This window comes from Antechinus flavipes, chromosome 5 (assembly GCF_016432865.1).
Source record: "Antechinus flavipes isolate AdamAnt ecotype Samford, QLD, Australia chromosome 5, AdamAnt_v2, whole genome shotgun sequence".
Classification (NCBI taxonomy): Eukaryota; Metazoa; Chordata; class Mammalia; order Dasyuromorphia; family Dasyuridae; genus Antechinus; species Antechinus flavipes.
This window is the reverse complement of record NC_067402.1, coordinates 9,234,996-9,247,551: the sequence shown is the minus strand read 5'-3', so window position 1 is coordinate 9,247,551 and position 12,556 is coordinate 9,234,996. Positions and strand designations below refer to the sequence as shown.

At 46.5% G+C, this 12,556-nt stretch overlaps 1 protein-coding gene across 4 annotated transcripts in view; it reads right to left on the bottom strand.

Annotated features, from left to right (window-relative positions):
* HDAC9 (histone deacetylase 9) overlaps positions 1-9,551 on the bottom strand; it is an 867,097-nt gene extending 857,546 nt beyond the window's left edge. For 2 of the 4 annotated variants that reach the window (XM_052000806.1, XM_052000813.1), the window contains exon 1: positions 8,934-9,551. The gene's annotated coding sequence lies outside the window, so the exon portion shown is untranslated. The remainder of the gene's footprint in view (positions 1-8,933) is intronic. The other 2 variants (XM_052000811.1, XM_052000809.1) reach the window with 2 other exon arrangements.
* Positions 9,552-12,556: the final 3,005 nt, after the last annotated feature.

Sequence of the window (12,556 nt, the reverse complement as noted above, 5' to 3'; positions counted from 1 at the left end):
ACTCTGTGCACTCTGCAGTCAAAGCTGCCCAGCATTTCCATGAATGGAAGACCACCTGAAGCTCCCATGTCCACACACTGATCCCAAGGCACTTCCAAGATCCATCCTGCAGTGAAAGAGACCCCCGGATTTTATCTCAAACTGAGTCTCATACCAGAACCCCTCCCCTAGTTCAAAGACCCTCAAGGCTAAGCCAATGAAAGGAATTTCAAAAACACATTTAATAATAAATTATTATATTATTGTTATATATCATATATCAAAATATATTACATTATAATAATAATTAATAATAAATTGGCCCTAATTCCTATATCATTCACCACAAAATGTTTAGGGCCGGGGAATTTTTTAGACAACATGGAATAACTTTTCCTTTTTTTCTTTTTCTTTCTTTTTTTTTTTATAACTAAAACCTATACAAAGAAAGCATATCATGACACAATAATGAAATGGAATATTATGGAGCTGAAATAAATAATGAATACGAGGATTGGGAGAAAATTTGGAAAGACTTATTTGAAGTGATGTAGAGCTAAGAGACTCAGTATATACAATGATAACAACAGTCTAAATGCAAACATGCTTTAAAAAAAAAAAACTAGCCAAACTCAAATTAATTACAATGACCAGTCTTAGTACCAGAGAAGGGATGATATCATGTGATTCCCCTTTTTGGCAAAAAGGTGGAGTGGACTGTCACATATGCCATGGAAATCCATGGTTTTGTTTCACTATTTTGATTTTTTTTTCATTATTTATTTATTTTTTTTTTGCTGAGGCAATTTGAGTTAAGTGACTTACCCAGGGTCACACAGCTAGGATGTGTTAAGTGTCTGAGGCCAGATTTGAACTCAGATCCTCTGATCTGACTAACCCTAACCCTAAATCCACTGAGCCACCTAGCTGCCCCATTATTTTGCTTTCTTATGAAGGAAAAGTCAATGGAGGAAGAAAAGATATAGCCACAAAAGACTTAACTAAAAAACTAATGACACTCATAATACTTTTTTAAGCTTGTAGAAGACTGTGACAAGCTTTGGAGAACAAGCAAAAGAGGTCATCGGGAAAATGGATGATAGAGAAGAAGCTGGATTATGGCAACAGGTGGAGGGCCTTGTGCACTATGGTACCCTCAGAATGTCAGGATGAAACAAGGCAGACTTCCCATCTGTCGGGTAGGACACTTCCAGTATGGAAAATTTAGAGAAGGAAGTGGATGAAAGGACACAGATTAGTCTTCCAATTTCTATCAGGGAGACTATTCAAATAAATGACAACTGAGCGTCTTTGAGTAGAGAATGAAAGTATGAAATGGAGCAATGAGTATTTACAACCATTTGTGAGTAAAGAAGAGAAAGGATACGGGGAAACAAAAATATGCATGGAAAAACCCAATATGGCTAACATTTTCTGTGACTGTTCATGAATAATCTATATTGATTGATATATAATATCTACATTCATATATAATAATCTATATTGAATTGCTTGCCTTCTCAAGTAGTGGGGAAAGGAAGAAGCAAAGGAAAGAATTTGAAACTTAAATTTAAAAAAAGACTGCTAATAATTTATTTTACATGTAATAGAGGAAAAAAATAAAATACAAAAAAGAGTGTAAGCTTCTTGAGGTCAAAGAATATTTGACTTATTTATATTTGTGTATATATATATATATATATATATGTGCATATATATGTATGTGTGTGTGTGTGTATCATCTGCACTTAGCACATTACCTGGCACATAGCAAATACTTAATAGTTTTATGCTTTAAAAAAGAGAGAAAAAGACTTCATTCATCCTCTTACAGCAAGCTACCCTAACTCTGTCTCTGATTGCTAAGGAAAATCATGTTATTTAGAGGTACAAAGTAACTGTGGTCCATGATCTCATTCGGTTATTACAACCACCCTGCAACAGAAGTAGTACAAGCTATTGTGCAGGTAAGAAAGCTGAGATTCAAAGAAGTTGACTTGTTCACAATCACACAACTAGAAAGAGACAGATTCAGGACTAGAATCTGGTTTGGGGGGGCCATATACTAAAAGACACTGCACTAAGTACTGGAAACAAAGAACTGTCGATGAAATCAGCCCCGCTTTCAAAAGGAAGGATAAACCAGAAGCTGGTTTGGCTGGATTGCCAAGTTGATAAGAGTCCAATGTGAAATCGGTCTAGAAAGGTCGATCGGAACCCAACCATGAAGAACTTTAGTGGCCAAAAAAGGGAAGTTTATCAACCCAAATATACAAGACCAAAAGCCATTTCCCAATGGATAAAGCTTGGTCAAAGGTTAGGAAGAGCTATCAAAAGAAGCATTGTAAAGCTATGAAAACAGACTCAAATCACTAACGGTGAGAGAAATACTCATTAAAACAACTCAGAGGTTTCATTTCATATGTAAAAATTGGCAAAGATAACAACTCCCCAAAATTGGAGTGGTAAATGTTGGAAGAACTGTGGGAAGCCAGGCATACAAATGTACTGTTGTTCAAACTGTTCATTAGTCCAACTATCCTGGAGAGCAATTTAGAATAGTACAAGAAAAAATGAATAAAACGTCCACATCCTTTGATTCAAGAACTCACTCCTGGGCATTCATCCCAATGAAGTGAAACAGAAAAAGAAATGTTACATATATACCAAAATATTCATTATGGTGGTAAGAAGATTTAAAAATAAAGTAGGTGCCCATCACTTGAGACATAGTTAAAAAACGCTATTTGGGGAGAACTAGAGAGGAGGGAAAAGGAATCTACAGTTTTGCTGGTTGAGTGAATTCTGCTAAGAACGCCATTTATCAAGGCAGGTTATGTCTGCTCTGAAATTCTTGTCCAGGGTACTGAGATGTAAAAAATAAGCCAACAAAAACAAACAAGAGTTCCATAATTATTATATTTAAAAACATTCTATTTAAATATTATATTTTAAAATAGCAAGTTGTGTACAAATAGATTTGTAGTTTCAGGCATAATCATCTTTTTGTCCCTATTCTACCATGTAATAGAAATGCTTGTTTTATTTAAGTTCAGAATAAAATTTTTAAAAACCCAGCTCAGGATCACAGAGCCAGCATGTGTCCACGGTGGGCTGGAAATATAAATCACCCCGACTCAAAGACCAGCTCTTTAGCCATTATGTCATGTTGATATCATCACGAATATTATGTAACATTATTATGTAGAAAGAAATAATGAGTCTTAATGAAGCCCCTCTTTGTTAGTCAGTGAGGGAGCTTAATCTAGGCTTGGGGTCAAGTCTCAGGCTTTTGGTTTTAGGGTCCCTTTTGACCTTCCTTCCTCTGTGTGGTCTTTTATAGAAAAAAACTCACTCAAAATAAAATAAAAATTAGCTTAGTTTTTTCTGGAGATAATTTTTTAAATAAAAAATACAGACGGCAAAAGAACAAAGTTTAAATGGAGCAGGAAACTCCCAAGGGTGGCAATGCCAGTTGGTTAGGCAGTAATGGGCCAGGAGAGAGGGTGCCCCACAGTGTCATAAGCAGGTAATCCAGGACATTAGCAAAATCTGTGCAGATGGATCATTCCTTAAGTGGGTCATTGAGTCAGACAGGGCTCTAACTGCTCATGATCATACTCAGGGCTAGCAGCTCCTCGTGTGTAGGCAGAGTACAGAAGAATCCAGGCTTCCCCTGTCCCTCATCCCTTCTGCTGCCCCATTCCTCCTCCCATCATCAGTCAGTCCTTCCTTTCAGTTCATAAAGAACTCTACTTCCCATCTGCCTCCTTGCTGATAAGAAAGGAGGAAAAAGTCAAAGAAAGGTGGGCAGATGTGTATAGACAGATGCAGGATGAAACAGAACCAAACGAACGCAATGATTGACTACATTGATTACAATGTATTGTAATACTTAACTACAATGATTAAAACCAAACAAAATATCCCTAACAGTGAAACAGGTCAGGCACTTTTCCCATTGTTTCTGTCCTCATCTAGGGCAGGTGACAGGGGGTAAAGAATATTTCTTCCTAGAAGTGATTTAATGACAAAAGGCAAAAATAATACAAGGCAAGGAGAGAGAAGTTTACATTGTAGGGACTCCTAGATGGCATGGTGGATAGAGGGATGGACTAAGAGTCAGGAAGATCCAAATTCAAATCCTGCTTTACATACTAACTAGGCAAGTCAAGTTAACCTCAGTTTCTACATGTGTAGAATGGGAATAACCACAGCAACTCCCTCCCAGAGTTGTTATAAAGATAAAATTTTGAAAAATGTAATTTACCCCCCAAAAAAGTTAACAATTATCCTTGAAGCAATAGGGAGCCCCTGAAACTCTGTTGTAGGATGACGTTATTGTGGTCAGACAAGTCATTTTATTTTGTTTTGTTTTGAAATATGGGAATCTTTCCCAGCTTCCTTAATGCTAGTATTTTCCCTCTGTGATCACTCCCAAGTTATCCTATTTCTTGTTCCTACATATTTATTTGCTTGTTGTCCCTCCTCTCCCATTTGATTGTAAGCTCCTTGAGAGCAGGAGTGGGTTTTTGCTTGTTTCATTTGTTTGGGATTTTTGTTGTAGTATCTCCAGTGCTTAGCACAGTCCCTGGCATACAGTAGGGGCTTAATAAATGCTCATTGTCTTGAATATCAATTTGGCAGCAATGTTAACTAGGATTGACCAGGGGGGAAACTGGAGGCTAGGAGGCCATCTAGATTCCACTACCGTAAGGCGGATCAGCATTGGAACAATGAGCCAATGAGATGATGGACCAGATTTAGGATAAAACCCAAGTCCCTGAGAGTACACAGTCCTCGGGACTAGATGGGGATGTGGGGAGACTGAGCAATGGGTAACATATAGAAGAATCCTCCCTCAGCCCCAAGGTCTCTGCTCCAGGTCCACTACATACTCATACAAATGCACAATTACTTTTTGAGGTAGAGTATGGACACTCCATAATATGAAGCTCACCAGATGATGAAGACTTACAAATCTTTAAAAAAAAATCTCGAGAAAGGGAGTATTGGAAGGAAGATTTTGGAGGAACTGAGCTTGACAACAGGAATAGCCCTTCATGTCTTTTTTCATTATTTGTTCCTCCTCAGGATAATAGTTCATCATCATCACCCTTGGACATAGATGCCGGCTCTAGATCTGATTAGTTTCACTCGGCTCCATCTTTATGATTCGCTTCGGTTTTCCAGACAAGAGTAACTGTAGAACCTTAACTAGAAGCAGCACTTTTTTGATTCTTTGTTCTTCATGGTGTCAACTACTTTTCTCTTGTGCTCTGAGCGAACAAAAAAGTGCACATCCCACAAAAATCAACGGGAAAAAAATACAGGTAATGGGGAGGAGGGAAAGAGGCCATGATATGAGAGTCTGTCTCTCATCATCCAAGAGACTAATACTGAGAGAAGATGTGAATCTGGAGCTTGAAGGAGATCTGAATTCAAATCCTGTCCCTGCTACCTATGTGAGCTTGGATAAGTCACTTCTTTGAGCCCAAATTTCCTCATCTGTAAAATGAAGTGGGTTGGACTTAATGGACTAATTCAAGCACTGCTGCCATACCTGAAAACACTTGTGTCTTTTAGCACAGCTCCTCTATGAGAGATGAGACACCATAGGAAAAAACCATCCTTGGCTTTGGGATCCCAGGGCCAGGACTTAAATCCCAGACTGGATGTTCACTGTCTGTGTGATCTTGTACAATATAAAAAGAGGAGCTTAGGGGTAAGTGGTCTCCGAGATCCCCCTCCACCCCAGCTCTAATTCCAGGGTCTTGGGCTCAACTCCAAGGTGTTTGAGTAGCTCAGTGTCACTCCCTGTTTGGCTCCTTTGGCCATTAGCCAGTGCCATGGGCCAACCTCGGCTCGCCCTCCATGCTGGCTGCTACTGCCCAGAGCGCCGAGAGCCTTGGTCTACTGTCTGCACAAAGTGATCTGAGATTAGCAGGAAGCTGTTCCTCCGGAGCAGAGAAGAGGCAGCATCCGGCAGCTGAGGAAAAGGCCATCCCAAGAAGTTATCTCCTAAACTGTCGAGTCCCTTAGAGCCACAGGCAGGAAGGCAAATGGCGGCTCTTGGGTGAACTTGATTCCCAGTTCGCAAATAAAAGGTAAGACAAGGGTGTGGAAATGAGTTAATGAACTAAGATAAATAACACTGACTTTCTCTTTCTCTGCCATGACATCCCAGAGACACTAGGGAATCATTCCACACTGGGTCAAGCAGCATTTCTGAACAGAAAATGGTCTTTCGTCCACCCCCAGTAGCTTGTTTTTGCTCAGTGGCGTTGGCTGCTGTGACTGGAATTGGGGAGGGAAGAAAAGAGGGAGGGGGGATCTGATGTGCATTAGACAAGAGCGTCCAGACCTTTTCAAAGGTCAAATTTTCTTAATATGCCTCGTTACTTCGACAGGTGTTTTTCCAACCTTCCTCTTAATATTCCCTCCATGCCTTTGCCCCCATTCCCTGGGATTTTTATGTGGCTCAGAGGCTTGGAAAGTTCCTGAAGCTCCAGGGTCCTCCTGGCCCTCCCAGGTGTCTGTGCCTGGAAACCTCCCTGTCACCCAGGTTTGCTTTTCCTGCTGTAGGATCATCTCCAGGAAGAGAAAAGTCTTTCTTGCCCCTGTGTGCTATGTTTGCACACGTGTGTGTAAAAAGTAAATGCCCGTGTCCAGAAACACAAGGCATTGCCCGTGGAGCAGCAAAGAGGGCCAGTTCCTCCCCTTTCTTTTCTAGCAGGTTTAGGAGTTTGTGCTGATCCTCTACTTCGCATTCTGTCCCTCTGCTCCCCCACGGCCCAATCCTAGTTCTCTCAAGACATGCCTTTAGAAAAACGCATTAGTTCATTGTCTCGGACTGGCCCCAGCTCCTCTCAAACCAGAACCAGGATATCCTGGAGAAGCCCAGCCCATCTTCCCTTCAACCTCCATTCCCAGCTCTCCTGGCCACTCTCAGCACTAAGCTTTCTGGGCACTCCTTCCCAGCTTTCAGTTCGGAGGCTGAAGGAGAAATTAAGTTGTTTTTTACAAAAAGATCTCTACATAGGGCTCGTTGGACAAGAGGGAGGGTCACTCACAACAAGCGGCCCTGGGACTGGGGTCGGCAGCAGCTGCCCAGCCTCCACCTGTTTCTGAAACCCCCTTGAGTCTCCTACCTGCTTCAGGGTTGGACAAGCTTTCAGTTTCTCTGTCTCTTCCCCCCTCATTCTCTCCCTCTTCTCTCCCCTCTCTCTCCTTCCTCTCTCTCTCTCTTCTCTCCCCTCTCTCTCTCTCTCTCTCTCCTCTCTCTCTCTCTTTCTCTCCCCCCCCCCCCGCTGCCTCCTTCTCTCTTCTTTCCCTCTCCCCCCCCATCTCTCTCTTCTTTCTCTCCCCCATGTCTCTCTCCTCCCTGTCTCTCTCTCCTGTATCTCTCTCTCTTGTGTGTCTCTCTCTGTCTGTCTGTCTGTCTGTCTCTCTCATACACACACACACACACACAAACACCTTCAGTGTCTCTGTCTCTGTCTCTCTGTCTCTCTCTGTCTCTCTCTCTGTCTCTCTCTCTCTGTGTCTCTCTGTCTCTCTGTCTCTCTCTCTCTCCCCCCCCCCTTCCTTCCTGCCTCTCTCTCTCTCCTATCTCTCTCTCTCTTGTGTGTGTGTCTCTCTCTCCTGTGTGCGTCTCTCCTATGTCTATCTGTCTGTCTGTCTGTCTCTCTCTCTCTCACACACACACACACACACACTCTCAGTCTCTCTCTCTCTCTCTCTCTCCTCCCTGTCTCTCTCTCTCTCACACACACACACACACAGTGTCTCTATCTCTCTCTCTCTGACACACACACTTAGTCTCTCTCTCTCTCTCTCTCACACACACACACACACACACACACACACAGTGTCTCTATCTCTCTCTCTCTGACACACACACTTAGTCTCTCTCTCTCTCTCTCTCTATCTCTCTCTCTCTCTCTCCTCTCTCTCTCTTTCTATCTCTCTCTCTCCCCCCCGCTGCCTCCTTCTCTCTTTCTTCCCCCCCCAGTCTCTCTCTTCTTTATCTCCCCCATGTCTCTCTCTCCTCCCTTCCTCTCCCCCATGTCTCTCTCCTCCCTTCCTCTCTCTCCTGTATCTCTCTCTCTTGTGTGTGTCTCTCCTCTGTCTGTCTGTCTCTCTCTCTCTCTCTCACACACACACACACACACACACACTCTCAGTGTCTCTGTCTCTCTCTGTCTCTCTCTGTCTCTCTCTCGCTCTCTCACACATACACACACACACTCAGTGTCTCTCTCTCTCTCTCTCACACACACACACACTCAGTGTCTCTATCTCTCTGTCTCTGTTTCTGTGTGTGTCTCTCACACACACATAAAAACAAACTCAGTGTTTTTCTCTGTCTCTGTCTCTGTCTCTGTCTCTCTCTCACACACAGTTTCTCTCTCCTGTGTCTGTCTCTCTGTATCTCTCTGTGTGTCTGTCTGTCTCTCAGTTTCTCTCAGTTACACCCTGCTCTCTCTCTCCGGCCCTTCCTTTTCCTCTCCCTCCCTCCCGAAGTTTCTCAGGAGCCCCGCATCTCGGTGAATAGCACGGATGCCTGCAGCACCCAGAGGGGAAGGTCTTGGGCATCTCTCCCTTCCAAGCAACACGTTGGAGGCACCAACTTTTCCATGTCATCTCTTTCCTGAGCAAGCCTTTACCCAGAGGGCACGGGGCTGGGGGAGAAGGCTGCTTGGCGCCGGGGTTCCCGGATCCCAACGTCCCTGCCCACTGGGCTGCACCTGCCCGGCAGAAAGGATCCTGGTAGCTAGAACTCAACGGTGGAGAGGGCAGTCCTCCCGCGCGTGGACAGTCTGGGCGCAGGGCAAAGGATGGAGGAGGGAGAGGAGGCATTAGAACGAAAGGGAACCCCCCCCCCCCCCGCCCCTGCCCCGGCTCTTCCCGCACAGAGCGCAGGCTGCCACAGTTCTGGAGCACTCACTCACCTTTGCCAGGGGCGCTGCCTCGGATCCTCTTCCTCAGGGACCTGGGGGGAGGGTCACCCTAACTTCTCCTCCTTCCCCCCGCTGCCATCTTCTCGGGGCGCTAGGAACGGAACCCGGAGGGGGGACAGAAGGTGCGCAAAGTTGCCTGGGCGGCTCCCGCGGCCTCCGGGCTCCGGCTCATGCCCCGTCTCGGGGGGCAGAGGGGAGCCCCGCCGGGCTGGGACTGGGACCCCGGCTGCGAGCGGGGGGCGCTTCCCTGGGAGTCCCTGAGCCGGCTCCGGAGCCTGGCGAGGAGCGAGCCGGCCGGGCTGCGCGCCTCTGCCTCTGCTGCCGGGCGCCTCTGCCGGGGGATGCGGGAAGCTCGTGCGGGAGGGCGGCTCCGAGGAGGGAGGGGAAGGAGCGAGGGAGGGAGCGAGGGAGGGAGGGAGACAGGGAGGGAAAGAGGAGGAGGGGGAGGAGGGACGGACGGAGGGCGGCAGCCTAGGCCGGGAGGCCGGCCACGGAGGGCGCCCGCTCCGGCGAGCCGCCGCTCAGGAGGGGCCGCCGGATGGACCGACAGACCGACCGACGGACGGACGGAGCCACCGACCCGGGGAGCCGCGAGCAGCAGCGGCCAGCTGGGCTGGCTGTGCTAAAAATAGCAACTCGGCGGAGAGCCGGGGAGGGGGGAAGAGGAGGAGGAAAGAGAAGGGGGGGCGGGAGGAGGTAGAGGGGGGCTGAAAGGGGAAGGAGGGAGGAGAAGACGGGGGACGGGTGGGGACAAGGGAGGAGGGGACGGAGTTCAAGCCCCGTCCTGCTCTGGCTGGGTGGCTTTCACACCGCCCTGCGGAGGGCGAGGTGGGGTGCCAGCCTGGAGCCCGAGGGGGCGGCGGGGTACGTTCCCGGGGCGGGGGGGAGCTAGAGCACTAGGAAGCCCAGTCCTGGCCAGGAGGGGCAGAGAAGGGAGGGGACGTGGAGGGAGGAGAGAGGAAGCTCAGGGATGCTCTGGGAAGGACCCATTCCCTGGGAGAAGCCCGGCAGCCCAAGAGGGGTCGCGTATAGAGCGGCAGGTGGGACGGGGGCTGGGCGTGGGTGTGGACCAGAAACAAGTGGGGGAGTTGGCGGTGGGTGGAGCTGCGGCGAGTGTAGACTAGAGACTGGGGACTGTGGCCTGAGGACGTGTGTAGACCAGACTGTTGGGTTGAGGGCGGGTGAAGACGAGACGCAGGTAGAAGACAGGTAGAAACGGGAGGTGGAGGGAGGCGGGGGTGAGTAAGGGAACCTGCCGGAAGAATGGGGGGGGAGCTCCCCAGAAGTGGAGAGACTCGGGGGACCCGACTTCAGAGGCTCCAGGTGGGAAGGCGGAGACGCTGCTGGTCCGCTCACCTCAGCCCTTAGCCACGGCAGCTGCAGAGGGGGCGGGAACACAGCCAGGTGTCCACCAGCTGGGGCCAACTCGGGCCTTCCCCTCCTTCCTTCCCTTCTTCCCTCCCTCCTTCCCTCCATCCCTCTTTTCTTCCCTTTTTCTTTCCTCCCTTCCTTCCTCTAGTAAATCATGGGCCTGTTATTTCCCTCTCTGTCCAGGGAAAGTGGTTTGCTGGTTTAATTAATTACCGACAATTAGAAACACAAACACACACACCCTCCAGTTCCCAGCCAGCCTGATCACCCTGCAGTCTTCATTGGGATCCCTCAACCTGTGGACCACCCTTACTCCTAGAGGTGACACTGGATGAGATAGAGGAGTGACAGAAGGAGGTTCCAGGGTTTAACCGGATCGTTTTACAGATAAGGAAATTGAGGTTCTAGGAGGAAAAGCCACATATAGGTTCCTAAAATTAGAACCAGAAGAGGCCTTTGAGATCATCCTTTTCTGCTTCCTGAATTGTACAGTTGAAGAAACTGAGACCAGAAAGAGAAACAATGGGAGATGATGGTTCAAGTAGCAGAATCTCAACTCCCAGTCTCCTCCTCCCAATCCAGTACTCCTGGGCCTTTCATTTCCTAGAATTTTATCAGTGGTTCATAACTTGTATTTCTATATTCACCTTACCCTGGCGAATTTACAACTTATCTGAATGTAACAACATCTCATTTATAGACCTGAAAAAGTTAGTTAACTCTTATCCTCACTGTAACTTGCCTGGGTTTTCTGCCCTCTTTCCTCATCCTTTCAGTTTCTCAAGTCTAAAGAATGGGTGCCTAAGGGAGGGGGCCATCCTCCTATTCTCATTCCCATCAGGGCATCTTCCAGCCAAACTGGCATTTGAGGGTGTGGGAATAGCCCTCCACCACTGGGGGTTTCCCCCTCCTTTGTCTTCCCTTTTACCTCTGCCTGGTATTTAGATAAGGAGTCAGCAGCCCCAGTTCTTCAGATGAGAGGAAAGACCAAAAAACCTTATTATTTGCCCTAAATGCTTATTCTTTCATTCATTGTTCAAGTCTAGAACTGGAAGAAGTCCCAGAAGACATCTAGGCCAATATCCTGATTTTACTGTGGGAGGGAAAAGATGTAAGGTGACAGAAGCTGGGCAGAGCTGGAAGGGCACCGGCCCACTGAGTCAGCAGTAGGTTAAGACATTTGTCATTCAGGTGAAGTGAGGTCGTTGATGTTCAAAGATGCAAAGAAACCAAAAAAATCATCTTGTCTAAACTCCTTATTTAGCGGAAATGAGGAAAAGAAATGGAGGCCCAGGAGAGAAATCATACAAAAGCTGGAGAAAATGAGAATAAAGGTCTGATTCCAGGTGCAGAATTTTAGTACATTATGCTGTAGACAGCTGCAGAAATCTAGAGGAAAAGGATTCATTCTGATTATGATTATGTACCATTTTAGAGCACTTTAAGGTTTGTAAAGCACTTTACAGATAGTGTATCTCTTAAGCCTCAAGACAGTCTTGGGAGTTCGGTGCTATTATTATGCCCACTTTACAAAAGAGAAAACAGATACACAGAGGTTGTGACATACCCAGGGTCAAACAGCAACTTTGAGGCAAATTTGAACTCAGATCATTCTGACTTCAGAGCCAGCACTCTCTCCACTGCCCCAACTACTTTTTTTCCAGTCAATGGATTTCCCGAGCTTGCTGATACTATTCCTTTTAAAAGTGTAAATGATTTCCCCTCAATTGAGATTGTTTTTTCCCCAATTCCTAAAGAATGAACTGAAATTCTGGTTGTGGAGTTTGGGATTCCCGGTGTGAGTGGGAGATCTCTGAAGGGAAAATGGGCCTGACAGAGTCTAGTAAGAATATTCCCCCCACTGATTTTTGAATGAAAATGACATTAATCCCCTGTCTGTCTTCTTAATAGGCCTTTTCTTATGCAAAAATATCTGAGAGACAGGTTGAATCACCTGCCCTTGCTCATCTACAATGCGCTTGGGCTGCATTAGTCACACAGAAAGGCAAGGTGTCATCATTTAGAAATTAACCAGCTGTCAATCCAGACACGGTGCAAGAAAGCTCCATCTGCCAATGGAGCTTAAGCAGGAGGGCTGCTTTCCTCAAAAGTAGCTGGCCATTTTTCCCATGGCAAAACAGAGCTTTAAAATTGGGAGGAGTCTAAGAGTCCAGATCTCTCATTTTACAGATCAGAAAGCGGCTCGCCCAAGATCATGTGGATAGTAAATGGCAAACTTAGAA